Here is a 17960-nt window from a genome sequence, read left to right on the forward strand (position 1 = left end):
GCGCTTACTATGTGCCAAGCATGGTTCTAAGAACTGGGGTAGATACAAGGTAATCAGGTTGTTCCATGTGGAGCCCACGGCCTTAATCCCCATTTTACAGATGAGGTAACTGAGGCACAGAGAAGTTAAGTGGGTAACCTAAAGTCACACAGCTGATAAGTGGCAGAGCCGGGATTAGAACCCATGACCTCTGTCTCCCAAGCCCGGGCTCTTTCCACTAAGCCACGCTGCTTCTCAATGAAACCTGTCCTTTCCCAGGCCCCACCCCTGCTAAAATCCTTGTTCTCTTTTCACCCCCACACTCAATCAGTGGAATATATTGAGCGCTTCTTATGTGCAGAGCACTGAGTAAACTACAACAGATTTGGAAGACACATTCCCGGTATTCAAGGAGTTTACAGGCTACCGGGGTAGACAGACATCAGTCCTCTAGGCTATAAACTCGCCTGCTAGGCTGTAAGCTCATTATGTACAGGGAATGTGTTTGTTTATTGTTATATTGTACTCTCCAAAGTGTTTAGTACAATGCTGTGCACACAGTAAGCACTCAATAAATATGAATGAATGAATGAAAACCTCATTGTGAGCAGAGACTGTATCTACCATCTCTGCTATGCTGTACTCTCCCAAGCACTTAGAACAATGCTTTGCACACAGTAAGCACTCAAAAAATAAAATATGATTGATTGATAAGTAAATTATGGGTATGTACATAAGTTCATTTCACTCCAAATGAAAAAGCCGGTTTCTGTGGTAGTTTCAACACGATGGATTGACCATGTTTGGGGCAAGTTGCATCCGTTTAATTTGAAATATGAAAAACATTGTAGTTGTGTAAGAAAAAAGCAGGGAAGTAAAAACAAATCCTCGGAGAGAATAAAGTTAGGGAAAGAAACATGACTTTTCAGTTTTACCTCACTTTATTCTTGTTTTCAAAAAAGATCTGAACTCAAAAGAGAGGAAAATCAGAAGCTCAAATGCTGTGAGGTTTTTTTTTCCATCTGTAGACAAAAGTTAGGGTAGGAAGGAGTTTGGAACCAAAAAGAGTAATAGAGAAAAAAAAAATCACTGGAAATTTACGAGATTCAGTTTATTATTTTTAGTACAATGGGACAATATTTCTCCATGACTGTATTTGTTTATCATTGGGAATCGCCTACTTGAAAATGAGAAAACCTGCCCTTTAATCTGGAATTATATCATAACAATCTCCATTAAAGAAATGCTACATACTTTTGCTCCTTTTGAAGCCTCAGCGCTTTAGCGATTACTGTGTAGTTACATTTTCATTTCATTTACGCCAAAATTCTAATGAGTTTATATTACAGGTTAATGCCTCGCAAATTCTTACTTTTTCAAAATTGTTTTTAGTAATCCAAAATCTACAAGGTCATTAAGTCACATATTAGCCGCTGGCCACCCTGGCAGATTCCAGCTTAAATAAAATAGATATTGCCGCAAATAAACTCATGTTCACTTGCCCAGATGTTTGTTTCAGTTGTGTTTGTTTTGTCCATAATTGGAAAGTTTTTGCCTCATTGCTACAGATAAGAGACCAATGTTTCTTTCCAGGAAGGTGGAAGTGGATTACAATTGCATGCAAGTCCTTGCGTGTGTATGTGTGTTCATTTGTTTTGATCACTCGTTATAAATATGCTTATGTTTGTTTCGTTGGAGGGTAGCTTTGTGGGCAGGAAATGTAATCACTTTCTCATTCAATACTTCTCAAGCACTTAGTACAGTGCCACCACACCAAGTAGGTGCTCGATAATGGTGATACGGCTGCTGCTACTACTAGTACTATTATTACTGCTACTACTATTATTACAATTACCATTACTACTGCTACTACTACTACTACAGCTACTATTATTATTATTATTATCATTATTATTATTATTATTAAGTGCCATTAAGCCATTTCCGATTCATAGCAACTCCATGGATATACTTTGTCCAGAATGTCCTGTCCTCTGCCATAATCCACCACCTTTCTAACGGTTCTTCCTTTATCGTTGTTATGGTCTCTATCCAACTAGCAGCCAGTCTGCCTCTTCCACATTTTCCCAGAACTTTTCCTAGCATTAGTGTCTTCTCCAGAGAATTATCCCTCCTGATTCTGTGTCCAAACTATGCTAATCTAAGTTGAGTCATTTGGCCTTCCAAAGACCACTTTGGTTTAATTCACTCTAAAATCCATTTGCTTGTCTTTCGGGCAGTCCGTGGGATTCGCAAAAGCCTTCTCCAAAACTACATTTCAAAAGAATCGATGTTCTTTCTATTCTGTTTTTTCCACTGTCCAGCTTTTGGATCCGTACATTGTCACAGGAAATGCCACAGAGTTGACAATTTGTATTTTTGTGGCAATCGCTACATCAGCACATTTCATAACTTCTTCCAGGCTCTTCATAGCTAATCTTCCTAACATTAATCTTCACCGTACTTCTTGGCATGGCTTGGCTCAGTGGAAAGAGCATGGACTTTGGAGTCAGAGGTCATGGGTTCAAATCCTGGTTCCACCAATTGTCATCTGTGTGACTTTGGGCATGTCATTTAACTTCTCTGTGCCTCAGTTACCACGTCTGTAAAATGGGGATTAAGACTGTGAGCCCCCTGTGGGACAACGTGATCACCTTGTAACCTCCCCAGCGCTTAGAGCAGTGCTTTGCACATAGTAAGCGCTTAATTGTCATCATTATTATTCAGCGCTTAGAACAGTGCTTTGCACATAGTAAATGCTTAATAAGTGCCATTATTATTATTATTATTATTTCCTTTATTATTACTATTATTTCTACAACTATTATTATTACTATTGTTATTACTACTGCCATTACCACAACCACTAGAAGCAGCATGGTTTAGTGGATAGAGCATTCATTCATTCAGTCAGTCAGTCATATTTATTGAGCACTTACTGTGTGCAGAGCACTGTACTAAGCGCTTGGGAAGTACAAGTTGGCAACGTATAGAGACGGTCCCTACCCAACAGTGGGCTTGCAGTCTAGAGAGCACAGACCTGGGAACCAAAAGGACCTGGATTCTAATCCTGACTCTGCCACATATCAGCTGGGACCTTGGGCAAGTCACATTCATTCATTCATTCAGTCATATTGATTGAGCACTTACTGTGTGCAGATCACTGTACTAAGCACTTGGGAAGTATAAGTTGGCAACGTATAGAGATGGTCCCTATCCAACAACGGGCTCACAGTCTAGAAGGGGGAGACAGACAACAAAACAAAACATGTAGACAGGTGTCAAGTCATCAGAATAAATATAAGTAAAGCTAGATGCACATCATTAACAAAATAAATAGAATAGTAAATATGTACAAGTAAAATAAATAGAGTAATAAATCTGTACAAACATATATACAGGTGCTTTGGGGAGGGGAAGGAGGTAGGGCGGGGGGGATGGGGAGGCCCACTTCTCTGGGCCTCAGTTCTCTCATCTGGAAAATGGGGATTAAGACTGTGAGCCCCATGTGGGATGACGTGATTACCTTGTATCTACCCCGGTGCTTAGAACAGTGCTCGGCACATAGTAAATGCTTAACAAATGCCATCATCATTGTTATTATTATTACTTAGAACAGTATTTGACACCTAGTAAGTGCTTAACAAGTACCACGATGATTATTATTATTATTATGACTACTATTACTATTACCATTGCTACATGCAGTATTTCTATATAAGGTCCAGGAAAGAACAAATATGATATTTCCACTAACTTTTGACTACCCTCTTAGGATGGAATTGTTGGTAGGAAGAATAGGGGCCTAAGATATTCAGAAGAAAGAACCAAATTAAAATCGGCGATAGATTCCAGCACATGGTTGGCTGGGGGCAGGTACCTTCCATCAGGGTACTTTCTAGTCAGCCTGATGGCTAGCCCACCCCGCACATCCTGGTGGGCAGGACGTGTTGCTGTGCTAGACTGTGAGCCCACTGTTGGGAAGGGACCGTCACTATATGTTGCCAACTTGTGCTTCCCAAGTGCTTAGTACAGTGCTCTGCATACAGTAAGCACTCAATAAATACGATTGAATAAATGAATGGATATCCTGCCAGCGTCTCAAGCTCAACATGTCTAAAATGGAATTCTCCATCTCTGTGCCCTGTCTCCCTCCCCAGCTTCCACCTCACTTTCCCATGACAGTCAATAATGATGGCATTTATTAAGTGCTTACTATGTGCAAAGCACTGTTCTAAGCTCTGGGGAGGTTACAAGGTGATCAGGTTGTCCCACGGGGGCGCTCACAGTCTTAATCCCCATTTTACAGATGAGGGAACTGAGGCCCAGAGAATTGAAGTGACTTGCCCAAAGTCACACAGCTGACAATTGGTGGAGCCAGGATTCGAACCCATGACCTCTGACTCCAAAGCCTGGGCTCTTTCCACTGAGCCACGCTGCTTCTCAACAGCACCACCACCATTTCTCAATCCTTTAACCTTGGCATTATCCAAGGGAAGCAGCATGGCGTAGTGGATAGAACACAGACCTGGGGGTCGGAAGGTCATACACTCTAATCCTGGCTCCACCATTTGTCTGCTGTATGACCTTGGGCAAGTCACTTCACTTCTCTGGGCCTCAATTCCCTCAGCTGGAAAATGGGGATTGAGACTGTGAGTCCCGCATGGGATAGGGACTGTGTCCAACCCGATTTGCTTGTATCTACCCCAGCGGTTAGTACAGGGGTTAGCACATAGTAAGTGCTTAACAAATACCATAATAATAATAATGATAATAATAATAACTATTATTATTATCCTTGACTCTCCCCCCTTTCAAGTCCCACATCCGGTCATTTGCCAAACCTTGTTGGTTTTACCCCACACAATGTTTCCAGAATCTGATCCTTCCTTTCCATCGAAACGGCCACCATCGCTTGTCAAATTCCAGGTAGATTACTGTTCATCTGCCCCTCTCCAGGCTATATTTCGGTCCATAAGCCCAGATCATTTTTTGAAAACACCGTACTGCACACCACTCCACTCCTCAAAAATTTTTAAGCATTGACCACTCCTTACCAAGGCGAAACTCCTGACCACTGTCTGCAAAGCATTCATTCAGCTCTCTCCCTCCTCCACATCCACTCTTCTTTCCCGCTAGACCCCAGCTTGCAATATTTGTATCTTGTTCTTGTCTATTTTGCCTCCAACCTCTTGCTCATGTCCTTCCCCCGTCCTGGAAATCCCTTCCTCTTTATACTGGTAGACCACAGCTCTTTCCGTCTTCAGAGCTTTTCTGAAATCGCATCTTCTCCAGGAGACCTTCTCCAAATCATTTCTCCTCCTCCTCCTCCTCTTCCCACCTTGATTACTCCTCAAGTACCTCTTTGACCCTTTGGCATGTCCTGAGAATTTAAGTTACAATATCCTCTGTAGCCCTTCTGTTCATATCTTATATACCCTACATGTCAATCAATCTATGATACTTATTCATTCATTCAATTGTATTTATCAAGAGCTTATTGTGTGCAGGGCACTGTACTAAGTGCTTGGGAGACTACAATACAGTGGAATCAGCAGACATATTCCCTGTTCGTAACGAGTTTGCAGTCTGGGGGAGACAGACGTTAATATAAATGAATAAATAAGTTATGCTATGTAATTTAAAGATGTCTATAAAAATGCTGAGGGGAAGGGGGTGGGGTGAATATCAAATGTCCAAGCTCATGGATCCAAATGCCTGGACAATGCAGAAGGGAAAATGAGCTGGGGGAAGGAATATATACTCCCTCTGCCTCTGCCTCTAGACTATAAGCTTGTTGAGGGCAAGGAACATGTTTGGCAACTCTGTTATGTTGTACTCTCCCAAGAGCATAGTAAAGTGCTCAACACACAGTAAGCACTCAATAAATGTGATTGATTGGTTGATTTTTATTTCCTCTACTTGTCATTTATTTAAACATGTGTCTCTCCCATTGAATTATGAGTTCCTTGAGGGGTCATGTCTTCTAACTCTCATATTCTTCAAGCATTTAGTTTAGTGCCTTTCCCATAGTAGGGGCTCAGTACACTGCCTTCACACAGTTGGCACTCAGTAAATGCTGTTGGTGATGGTAGCTCATTGTGGTGGGGAATGTGACTGCTAATTCTGCCGTATTGTCCTCTCCCAAGCACTTGATACAGTGCTCTGTATGTAGTAAGTGCTCAGTAAATACCATGGATGATGATGATGATGATGGTGCCACATCATTCTTTTTTGAACTGTCAATACAAAGAACAGGATAAGATTCAGCAAACCCAAGAAGCCCTTTCAGAGACTGGAATAATCTTTTCTTCTCCCACTTCTGGGTCACTCTTAAATGCTCCTTCATTCATCCTCTCTTCCGTCTCCACAGCACATATGTATATATCTATATATAACTGTAATTCATTTATTTATCTATTTATTTGCATTAATTGTCTGTCCCCCCCTTCTAGATTGTGAGCTTGCTGTGGGCAGGAAATGTGTCTGTTGTTATATTGTACTCTCTCAAGCACTTACTACAATGCTTTAAACACAATAAGCGCTCAATAAATACGATTGAATGAATAATATTTACCACTCTGAGCTCCCAATAGTCAGGGACTCCCTTTTGACTCTAATTTTTGAATCCCAGATATGAATTTATCAGGTGATTTAAATTTAAAACAGCATCTAAATAAATAGTAATATTTGGTAAAAGTAAATCCTTGAAAATGATTTAAAATGTCTAATTTTATTACTAGAAAAAAAACACCCAAAAAACTGTAGCTAGGTTTGGGGGCAAATGTGAAAAAACCATGTTTTCTGTGCCTTCTGCCGCCCCTGCAGAAACAATAAACTAACATCCACTACTCCCAGAGCTGGGTTGATACCTAAGAAGCTGATGTACAAAGACATTATTGCATGGTTGGGCACTGTATTGTTAAACAAAAGTAGCTTTCAGCTCCATTGTAATTGGCAAAACAAACCAGTTTTTATTTTTAGAAAAATGCAGGAAAAATTTAATTTTAAGCTTCTTTTGCAGGTGCTACAAGGGACAGTTTTAATCTTCATCTTGAAAAAAACTACATGATGGTTTCCTTTTAATTGAGGAAAAAAAAATCCCTTGGCTCTGAAAAAGAAATCCTCTATACTTCTTGGCTGCCTTTAAAATCTTGAACCTGTCAGTGAAATTGTGTAATCTAGTAATAACATGCCTGAGGCTTATTGCCTTTTCTTGGGCAGTGGTATCAGCAAATGATGTGCTCTATCAATTTTAATCACATTGTTTTTACAGTTCCATTGTAAGATTTCAGAAGCTCGCCAAGGGAAGAAATCCGCGGATACGGAATCCTCCCCTCTTTCAGGAAAACCAATTATTCATCTGTTATCCCTTCCCGACCAATTGTTAAAGGAGGGTTGAGAGGGCTACAGGTCATGGAAGGGTTGAGATGCCCACTCTGTTTGTCAACTCTGTACTTCTGAATGTGACATCTGGGTGGCCTGTGGCATTCATCAGTCTACACATCAATCATCATCAATCGTATTTATTGAGCGCTTACTGTGTGCAGAGCACTGTACTACCTACTCAGACTTCCCCAGGGGAAGCCACCAGCTCTTCCAGTTGGGTTTAGAGGTCCTGAGGACACCTCCTTACCACTCCCATATCGTTCCATCGCAGGCCAGCCAAAAGGTTCGGTGAAAGAAACTCGGCTGTCCTGAGAATGAGTGACAAGTACTCACGGGCTTGGGAGTCGGAGGTCGTGGGTTCTAATCCTGGCTTCGCCACTGATCAGCTGGGTGACTTTGGACAAGTCACTTGACTTCTCTGTGCCTCAGTTACCTCATCTGTAAAATGGGGATTAAGACTGTGAGCCCCACGTGGGACGACCTGATTACCTTGTATCTACCCCAGTGCTTGGAACAGTGCTCAGCTAGCTCTCTTCCTCCCTTCAAGGCCCTACTGAGAGCTCACCTCCTCCAGGAGGCCTTCCCAGACTGAGCCCCCTCCTTCCTCTCCCCTTTCTTCCCCTCTCCATCCCCCCACCTTACCTCCTTCACTTCCTCCAGCACCTGTATATATGTATATATGTTTGTACATATTTATTACTCGATTTATTTATTCATCTTACTTGTACATATCTATTCTATTTATTTTATTTTGTCAATATGTTTTGTTTTGTTCTTTGTCTCCCCCTTCTAGACTGTTGGGTAGGGACCATCTCTATATGTTGCCAACTTGTACTTCCCAGGCACTTAGTACAGTGCTCTGCACACAGTAAGCGCTCAATAAATACGATTGATTGATTGATAGTAAGTGCTTAACAAACGCCATCATTATTATCATTATTATTATATGTTCCTGACATGGAAGCTGAAGCAAACAGTCAATTGATCGTATTTATTGAGCACCTACTGGGTGCAGAGCACTGTACTAAGTGCTCACAAGAGCGCAGTAGAGAAAAAAAGGCAGGATCCCTGCCCTCAAGGAACTTGCACACTAACTTGGCAAAGTTTCACGGGCATTTTACGCTTCAGGGTTCCCATGCGTAAAATAAGATCGCCATCCTCGTCGGAGAGGATTTTAGTTTTGAGAATTGGTTTGAAGTTTAGGGAATTAGGACCCTGAAAATTCCCAGCATTGTTGCTCTCTCGCATTTCGGATTCGTCTCGATTGAATGCGGAGAGTCTTTTTGAATTGGAAAACAAAGTAGTTGACCTCTTTGGTAGAGAAGGATGCTCTTAGAAGATATTTTTGTTAAAATGACATGAAGCAAAAATGAATTGTGTGCCATTGTATCCCAGCATTGAACCTGATGGTTTAGAAACTTGGTTCTAGCTTGTTCACCTAGCAGCAGATTGGGGATTGATTGCTACTGTCATTGTAGTAAATCCCCTGTGGACAAGGCCTAGTCTGAACAGTTTTCTTTAGAAATCTTCATTTTTTTTTTAATATTAAGGGAGTGCATTTTCAAAATGAAGCAATGGGGGTTTCACAACGAGAGAAAATAAGTCCTGAAACTTTAAAACAAAAGGTGAGTGGTACAAAAGCCTGCTGTTCACTGGATATCCTGGCCTATTTGCACCTTTTGGTTCTCATTTGCCAGGTTTGCGGCTTTATTGATAGCAGGTGTTTTTTTCTCTATTTTGGATGGTATTTGTTAAGCGCATACTCTGTGTCAAACACAGGTCTAAGTGCTGGGGTATGGAAGTGAATTGAGTTGGACAAAATCCCTGTCCCACATGGGGCTCCTATTTTATTAAGAAAATTGACACCATCAGGTGTGAGCTCCTTAAAATCACACCTGCCACTCCTCAGTCCCTCCTGCTTCCGACCCCCTCTTCAACTCTCCCATCCTTCCCAGCATCATCTCTAGAGGAAATTTCCTGCCTCCTCTCAAAAGTCACCCCCTCCACCCACATATCCGACCACATTCCTTTGCACCTTATCAAAACTCTCTCCCCCTTCCCTTCTTCTCTCCCGAACAGCCATGTCCAACCATTCACTGTCCAATGGGTTCTTCCCTACTGCTTTCAAGCATGCCCATGTCTCCCCATCAAAAAAAACCCTCACTTGATCGCAGTTTCCTCCAGTTATCACCCCATCTCCCTCCTACCATTCCTCTCCAAACTCTTTGAGTTAGTCACCTATACTTTGATTCATTCATTCAATTGTATTTATTGAGCACTCACTGTATGTAAAGTAATAACAATAATAATAATTGTGGTATTTGTTAATAATAATAATAATGGCATTTATTAAGTGTTTACTATGTGCAAAGCACTGTTCCAAGCGCTGGGGAGGATACAAGGTAGTCAAGTTATCCCACGTGGGGCTCACAGTCTTAATCCCCATTTTCCAGATGAGGTAACTGAGGCCCAGAGAAGTTAAGTGACTTGCCCAAAGTCACACAGCTGACAAGTGGCAGAGCCAGGATTTGAACCCATGACCTCTGACTCCAAAGCCCGTGCTCTTTTCGCTGAGTCACGCTGCTTAAGCGCTTACTATGTGCAAAGCACTGTTCTAAGCACTGGCACTGTTCTACTAAGTGGTTGGGAGAGTACAATATAACAACAAAAACACATTCCTGCCCACAGTGAGCTCACAGTCTAGAGAGGGAGACAGACATTAGTATAAACAAATAGATAAGTAAATAGATAAATAAATTACAGATATAATAATAATAATAATGGTATTTGTTACTATGTGCCAAGCACTATACAGATGCATATATATGTGCTTTAGGGATGGGAGGGAGATTGAATGATTGGACAAGTAAGAGTGGCGCAGAAGGGAGTGGGAGAAGAGGAGAGGAGGCCTTAGGGAAGGCTTCTTGGAGAAGATGTACTTTCAATAAGATTTTGAAATGGGGGAGAGCAAATATCTGTCTGACATGAGGAGGGAGGATGTTCCAGGTGGGAAGTAGGATGAGGGCGAGAGGTCAGCGGTGACATAGATGAGATTGAAGTACAGTGAGAAGGTCAGCATTAGAGGAACAAAGTGTGTGGGTTGAGTTGCAGAAGGAGAGTAGGGGGGGCAAGGTGATTAGCACTTTAAATCCAATGGTGAGAAGTTTTTGTTTGAGGAGTTGGATAGACAACCACTGGAGTTTCTCGAAGAGTGGGGAAACATGGTCTGAACATTTTGGAAGGAAAGTGATTTGTGCAGCAGAATGGATTATGGACTGGAGTGGGGAGAGACAGGAGGCAGGGAGGTCAGCAAGGAGGCTGATACAATAATCAAAGTGGAATAGGAGAAGTGCTTGCATTAATGTGGTACAGTTTGGACGGAGAGGAAGGGGTGGATTTTGACTATGTTGTGAAGGTCGAACTGACAGGACTTAGAGATGGCTTGAATATGTGGGTGGAATGAGAGAGAGGAGTCAAGGATAATGCCAAGGTTACGGGTATGTGAGAAGGCCACTGTCTCAAATTCCTCTCCTCCAATTCACTCCTTGACCCCTCCAAACTGGCTTCCATCCCCTTCACTCCACAGAAACTGCCCTATCAAAGGTCACCAGTTCATTCAATCATATTTATTGAATGCTTACTGTGTGCAGAGCACTGTACTAAGCACTTGGGATGATCTCCTTCTTGCCTAATCCTCCTCGATGTCTCAGCTGCCTTCAACACCGTGGAGCATCCCCTTCTCCTCAATATGTTATCCAACCTTGCCTTCACTGACTCTGTCCTCTCCTGGTGCTCTTCTTATCTCTCTGGTCATTCTCAGTCTCCTTTGTGGGTTCTTCCTTTGCCTCCCACCCCCTAACTGTGGGAGTCCCTCAGGATTCAATTCCGGGTCTCCTTCCATTCTCCATCTACACCCACTCCCTTGGAGAACTCATTCACTCCCATGGCTTTAACTACCTCATCTAAGAGGATGACACCCACATCTACATCTCCAGCCCTGATCTCTCTCCCTCTCTGCAGTCTCGCATCTCCTCCTGCCTTCAAGACATCTCTACTTGGATGTCCTCCCGTCACCTCAACCTTCGCATGTCCAAAAAAGAGCTCCTTGTCTTTCCACCCAAACCCTGTCTTCCCCTTGACTTTCCCATCACTGTAGACAGCACCACCATCTTTCTTGTTATATAAGCCCGTAAACTTGGTGTTATCCTTGACTCTTCTCTGTCATTCAACCCATGTAGTCAATTCATCATTAAATCCTTTTGGTCCAACCTTCACAACAGCGCTAAAATCTGCCTTTCCTCTCCATCCAAACTGCTACCACGTTAATACAATGTCATTTTATCCCATCTGGATTACTGCGTCAGCCTCCTTGCTGACCTCCCAGCCTCCTGTCTCTCCCCACTCTCTGCTTACTATGTTCCAGGCACTGTCCTAAGCACTGAGGTGAATACAAGCAAACCAGGCTGGACACAGTCTATGTCTCATGTGGGGCTCACAGTCTCAATCCCCATTTTACAGATGAGGTAATTGAAGCCCAGAGAAGTGAAGTGACTTGCCCAAGGTCAGCAGATGTGTGCTGGAGCCAGATTAGAACCCAGGTCCTTCTAACTCCCAGGCCCATACTCTAGCTACTGGGCCACGCTGCGTCTCAAGGTTTCACCAATAATGTGTATGGTTGTCTGGACAATGCCAGGGAATTGGTCACTCTCTGGCGATCGATCAGTCAATCAATCATATTTATTGAGAGCTTTCTGTGTGCAGAGCACTTTGTAAGTGCTTGGGAGAGCACTATATCATAATTTAACAGAGTTGGTAGGCAAACTCCATGACTGAAACGAGCTTACAGTTTTGAGATGAGTTTGCAGTCTAGAGGCTAGTTTACAGTCTTGAGGGAATAAATAATAATAATAATAATAATAATAATGGTATTTGTTAAGCGCTTACTATATGCGAAGAACTGTTCTAAGTGCTGTGGGGGGAATACAACTTGATCATGTTGTCCCATGTGGGGCTCACAGTCTTAATCCCGATTTTACAGATGTGGTAACTAAGGCACAGAGAAGTTAAGTGGCTTGCCCAAGGTCACACAGCTGACAAGTGGCAGAGCTGGGTTTCGAACCCATGGCCTCTGACTCCCAAGCCCGCACTCGTTCCACTAAATGAAATCCATTGGCTCAGGGAGACAGTTTGAGATATCAAACCCTCTTACATCACAAGGGTTTCCTTTAGAACCTATATTTATCTGGTCAACTTTCAGTGTTTCCAACTTCCTTCCAAACGGCAGTTTACCTAATATTAATGATAATAGTAATAATAATAATAATAATTGTGGTACTTGTTAAGCACTATGTGCCAGGCACCGTACTAAACCCTGGGGTGGATAAAACCAGCAAATTCAGTTGGACACAGTCCTTGTCCCATGTGGGGCTCACATATGAGAAGCAGTGTGGCTTAGTGGCAAGACCCCGGGCTTAGGAGTCAGAGGTCATGGGTTCTAATCCTGGCTCTGCCGCTTGTCAGCTTTGTGACCTTGGGCAAGTCACTTAACTTCTCTGTGCCTTAGTTACCTCATCTGGAAAATGGGGATGAAGACTGTGAACCCCATGTGGGGCAACCTGATTACCTTGTATCTACCCCAGTGCTTAGAACAGTGCTTGGCACATAGTAAGCACTTAACAAATACCAACTTTATTATTCTCAATCCTCATTATACAGATGAGGTAACTGAGGCACAGAGACGTGAAGTGACTTTCCCATGACCATACAGCAGACAAGTGGCGGGAGCGGGATTGGAACCCATGACCTTCTGACTCAGTCAATCAATCAATCAATCGTATTTATTGAGTGCTTACTGTGTGCAGAGCACTGTACTAAGTGCTTGGGAAGTACAAGTTGGAAACATATAGAGACGGTCCCTACCCAACAGTGGGCTCACAGTCTAGAAGGAGGAGACAGAGAACAAGTGCTCTATCCACTAGAGAAGCAGCATGGCTCAGTGGAAAGAGCCCGGGCTTTGGAGTCAGAGGTCATGGGTTCAAATCCCACCTCCGTCAATTGTCAGCTGTGTGACTTTGGGCAAGTCACTTAACTTCTCTGTGCCTCAGTTACCTTAACTGTAAAGTGGAAATTAAGACTGTGAGCCCCCGGTGGGAATTAAGCGCTTAACTGTGAGCCCCCGGTGGGACAACCTGATCACTTTGTAACCTCCCCAGTGCTTAGAACAGTGCTTTGCACATAGTAAGCACTTAATAAATACCATTATTATTATTATTAGATCATATCGCTGCCATCTTCAGGGGAACAAGAGGGCTTTTGGAAAGCCACGGAAGGCTCTTCCCATAGCTCTACCTGAGTTGCCTATGCCCCTTTTCTCCCTCCCATGAGTCCAGTATTGAGAGTTTTGTCTTTTTTATGCCCACTTGACAAAGATGGGGTGGGGTTTGGATAGTGGATATAACAGCAGGCATTCCACTCTCCTCTGTGAAACTGAGGAATTTCTGCTCGTTGCCCATGCATTAGAAATTCATGTACTTGAGACCTGTTGTTGTAGCAATACTTAATGTAAAGAGAGCCCTAAAATTGCTTTTTGGGTAATAAAAGTTGAAGCCATCGCTATCAAATAAAGCTGTTCTTGTGTTCATTTTCTTAAAGAAATCACCGTAAATGTAATCTTATATCGTCACTTTATAAGTGGCCATTTAACATTTCAGTCAAAGATATTTTCGGTCACATAGTAGTTCCTCCAGATTGTTTTAACGCTTTAAATAAAAAGTGAAATTGTGAAATCTAAGAAGACTTCTAGATTAATTTAGCTAAGACGTGCTTTGAGTTCATTTTGTTACCACATCTGTAAAATCGGGATTAAGACTGTGAGCCCCACATGGGACAACATGATCAAGTTGTATTCCCCCCACAGCACTCAGTGGTTAGAACAGTGTTTGGCACATAGTAAGCACTTAAAAATTACTACCATTATTATTATTATTAGTGTAGATTTTTGCGACAGACACCTCAGATCTTTTCATAAATTGGAAACAGATATGTGAATGAATATTTGTTTGGTTTTACTTTTAAATTTCAAATAAAGTAATTAGGATTCATTCAGGTGTAAAGAAATTACATTTAAAAACTAATTATTTACCAAGTCATCGAACATTCCACTAGGGAATTTATTGTCTTGGACTTATTGGGCCGAGGTAGAAACGTACTTGGGTTCAGGATGGGTTGGTAAATTGAAAAGGAGGGGTTTTTTTTACAGAACTGTGTTAAGTGTATCAGGCTGAGGAATTTGAGACTTTGGGAATTCTTGAAGGTTGGAAATACCCAAAACATGCAGATTTGTATGGCTATGTCATTTGCCTTTTTAATAAGGTAAAATAATCAAGAAATAGTAGAAGTAGAAGCAATGATTTTCAGAACAAAGGTAAGAAAAAAATCTAAAGCCGTTCATATTCCTAAATGCCATGTCTTCCCAAATGCATGCATTTTGTATTACTTGAAAAGAATCTGTTGAAGAAACAAATATAAATATTTTAAAGACGGAAAGATATGTAAACTCTATTTTGAAGTATTATTTATCATAAAAATGTTTCCACCGTAACTTTAAAAACATTTTTATTATTTACTACTATTCAGGTAGAAGGTCCTAATACAGGCATTTTTTCATGCAGGCATAAAAAGAAAAGCTCTAACTATCTGACATCAAGTTTTCTACAGCTGTAGGCAGAAAGCACTCCCCTTTCTTTGAAAAGAAAAATTGGTATTTCCAGCCTCAGGGTTATTATTTTGATTGGTAATAATAATAAGAAGAATAGTATTATTTGCTAAGCACTTACTATATGCGAGGAACTCTACTGAGGGCTGGGGTGGATACAAGCAAATCAGATTGGACACAGGCCATGTCCCTCATGAGGCACATTGTCTTCAGCCCCATTTTACAGATGAGGTAACCGAGGCCCAGAGAGGCCCTGCTGCTTATTCCTTTAAATCTATGCAGTAGATTCACTGCATCGTTTTATCACAGGCTACAGGCTTGACATTTAAACTATAATTAAGAACACTTCTGGTCAGTCAAATCGCAGTTGTTTGTGAATTTAGAGTGATTGGGTATGCATAGTTTTCATGGTCCAATTACAGATGAAAAGTAAATAAAAGTAAAAAGCAGTAGATGGACTTGTTTTGTGACTGTTAGGCATTTTTTTAAAAAAGTATGTAGGCATTTCCCTCCCTTTTTTTCTTCTTCAGTTTGAAAAGATGCCAAGTTTCCCCATGTCTGGAATCCAATGCTATTCCGTAATCCTTTCCATTCTGCCTTTACCACTGGAAGTCTTAACTCACAGAAGCTATACTCATTTTTCTAACTGCTTCTAAAGTGACTATTTTTGATTTTCCTGGGGAGTACTCAGAAAGTGGGGCTGTCTATTTTTTGCTACCTGAAAATTACAAAAATACTCTCTATACGTGAAGAAAGGGAAGCAATAAGTCCTAGTGGATAGAACTCAGGCCTGGGAGTCAGAAGGAGCTGAGTTCTAATCCTAGCATGGCCACTTGTCAGCTGTGTGACCTTGGGCAAGTCACTTCACTTTTCTAGGTCTCAGTTACCTCATCTGTAAAATGGAGATAAAGACTGTTAAGTCCCATGTTGGACATGGGCTATATCCCACCTGATTTGCTTATATCTACTGCATCACTTTAGTACAGTGCCTGGCAATAGTAAGCGCTTAAGAAATGCCATTAAAAAGCAAAAAAAAAAAAAAAAAACCTGAAGAAGAGCCTGCTTATTTTACATGATTAGAACAGTGCTATGGAGATAAAGAAAATGGAGATAAAGACTCTAAGTCCCATGTTGGACATGGGCTGTATCCCACCTGATTTGCTTGTATCTACTACATCACTTCAGTATAGTGCCTGGCAACAGAAAGCGCTTAGGAAATGCCATTAAAAGGCAAACAAACAAAAAAGAAAACCTGAAGAAGAGCCTGCTTATTTTACATGATTCCATTGAAAGGGAGAGCAGAGATCAGTTTTACACATCAGTGTCTACCTGAAATGTCACCAACTTCAGTAAACCCTTAAAGTCGATTGGGTCCAATGTGATTAGCTCATATCTACCCCAGCACTCAGAATAGTGCATGGCACGAAATAAGTGCCTAACAAACGCCATAAAAAAAACTTCTCCTCTGGTATGCAGTAGGGATAATCGTGTGGATTAAGTGCGTTCCACGTGCCATGTACCATGCTAAACATTGTGCTAATTACCAGATAAGCAGATAAGACCCAATCCCTGCCTTGCAAGTGGCTCACAAATCTAAATGGGAGTGAAAATAGTAATGATGGTATTTGTAAAGCACTTACTATGTGCAGAGCACTGTTCTAAGCACTGGGGTGGATACAAGGTTATCAGGTTGTCCCACATGAGGCTCACAGTCTTAATCCCCCTTTCACAGATGAGATAACTGAGGCACAGAGAAGTTACGTGACTTGCCTAAAGTCACAGCTGACAAGTGGCAGAGCTGGGATTTGAACCCACAACCTCTGACTCCCTAAGCCACACCGCTTAGTGAACTGCACTAAGGTGGGACAAGAACTCTGATTATTTTATTCCTTCCCCAGTACTTCCCACTGTGCTTGGCATCTAAGAAGTGCTCAGTAAATACTGTAAAGTAAAAAAAAACAATAAATTACAGAAAATTCCAGGAAAGGGTCAAACTTCATACATGGAATCTCTAAACCCATTCTGGAGGGAGATTCCATGTCTGAAGTAGGACCCTTCCCAGGCTGGGGCAAGCTTCTTATAAAAACGATCCGGTAGCCATTGTAAAGTGGAATTATTCACAAAGATCAGCAGTATCACAAGAGGATATGTTTCGATAGCTCAGCTATGCATTTTCCCATTAGCCAGACTATCTTTCGGGAGTTTAAAGGTTCCTTTGTTACCGCCTGCTATTGAGCAAAAGATCAATGGCCACATTTGTTTGACTATTTTGTTTTTTTCCAATTGGTCTCTGAGTGGTAGTAATGAATATGGGTGATACAGGTGGCCAGTTTTCAGCAATTTGGGAGGTGGGTTTTTTTCAGTAAACTTAATCGGGGTGAATTATTGATATTGTGGGGTGTTTATAGGCTGTCTTTTTGTTAAATGTGTTCTTTGCATTATTACTCACTGAGCTGTTGAAATTAACCTGAGGAATTGTAAAACGTTAAAAAAAAAGACCAGGAAAAAGAAAATGCATTTGTGTTTACTGTTTATTCTAATAAATTACTTAAACATAAATGGGAAATGTCTTTCTATCTGTTTAGAAAGACATTTCCCAATTGTTATTTATGACGTGATGTTATATATGTTTTATATGTGTGTGTTTGTGTATATACACACATTCATTCATTCATTCAATTGTATTTATTGAGTTCTTGCTGTGTGCAGAGCACTGTACTAATCACTTGGGAAGTACAAGTCGGCAACATATAGAGATGGTCCCTTACCCAACAACAGGCTCCACACGCAAACACACATACATTGCTCACTGTGGCCAGGTCTACCAATTCTATTGTATTGTACACTCTCAAGTGCTCAGTACAGTGCTCTGCACACA

General features: G+C 41.5%; 1 protein-coding gene across 2 annotated transcripts in view; it reads left to right on the top strand.

Annotated features, from left to right (window-relative positions):
* The window catches only part of STK33 (serine/threonine kinase 33), a 167873-nt gene that overhangs the window by 59896 nt on the left and 90017 nt on the right, over positions 1-17960 (top strand). The window contains exon 1 of one of the 2 annotated variants that reach the window (XM_038764276.1): positions 14773-14791. The exons of the other annotated variant lie outside the window; for it this stretch is intronic. The gene's annotated coding sequence lies outside the window, so the exon portion shown is untranslated. Of the gene's footprint in view, positions 1-14772; positions 14792-17960 lie in introns of those variants that run through there. 2 annotated transcript variants of the gene reach the window in all.

This window comes from Tachyglossus aculeatus, chromosome 22 (assembly GCF_015852505.1).
Source record: "Tachyglossus aculeatus isolate mTacAcu1 chromosome 22, mTacAcu1.pri, whole genome shotgun sequence".
Lineage (NCBI taxonomy): Eukaryota > Metazoa > Chordata > Mammalia > Monotremata > Tachyglossidae > Tachyglossus > Tachyglossus aculeatus.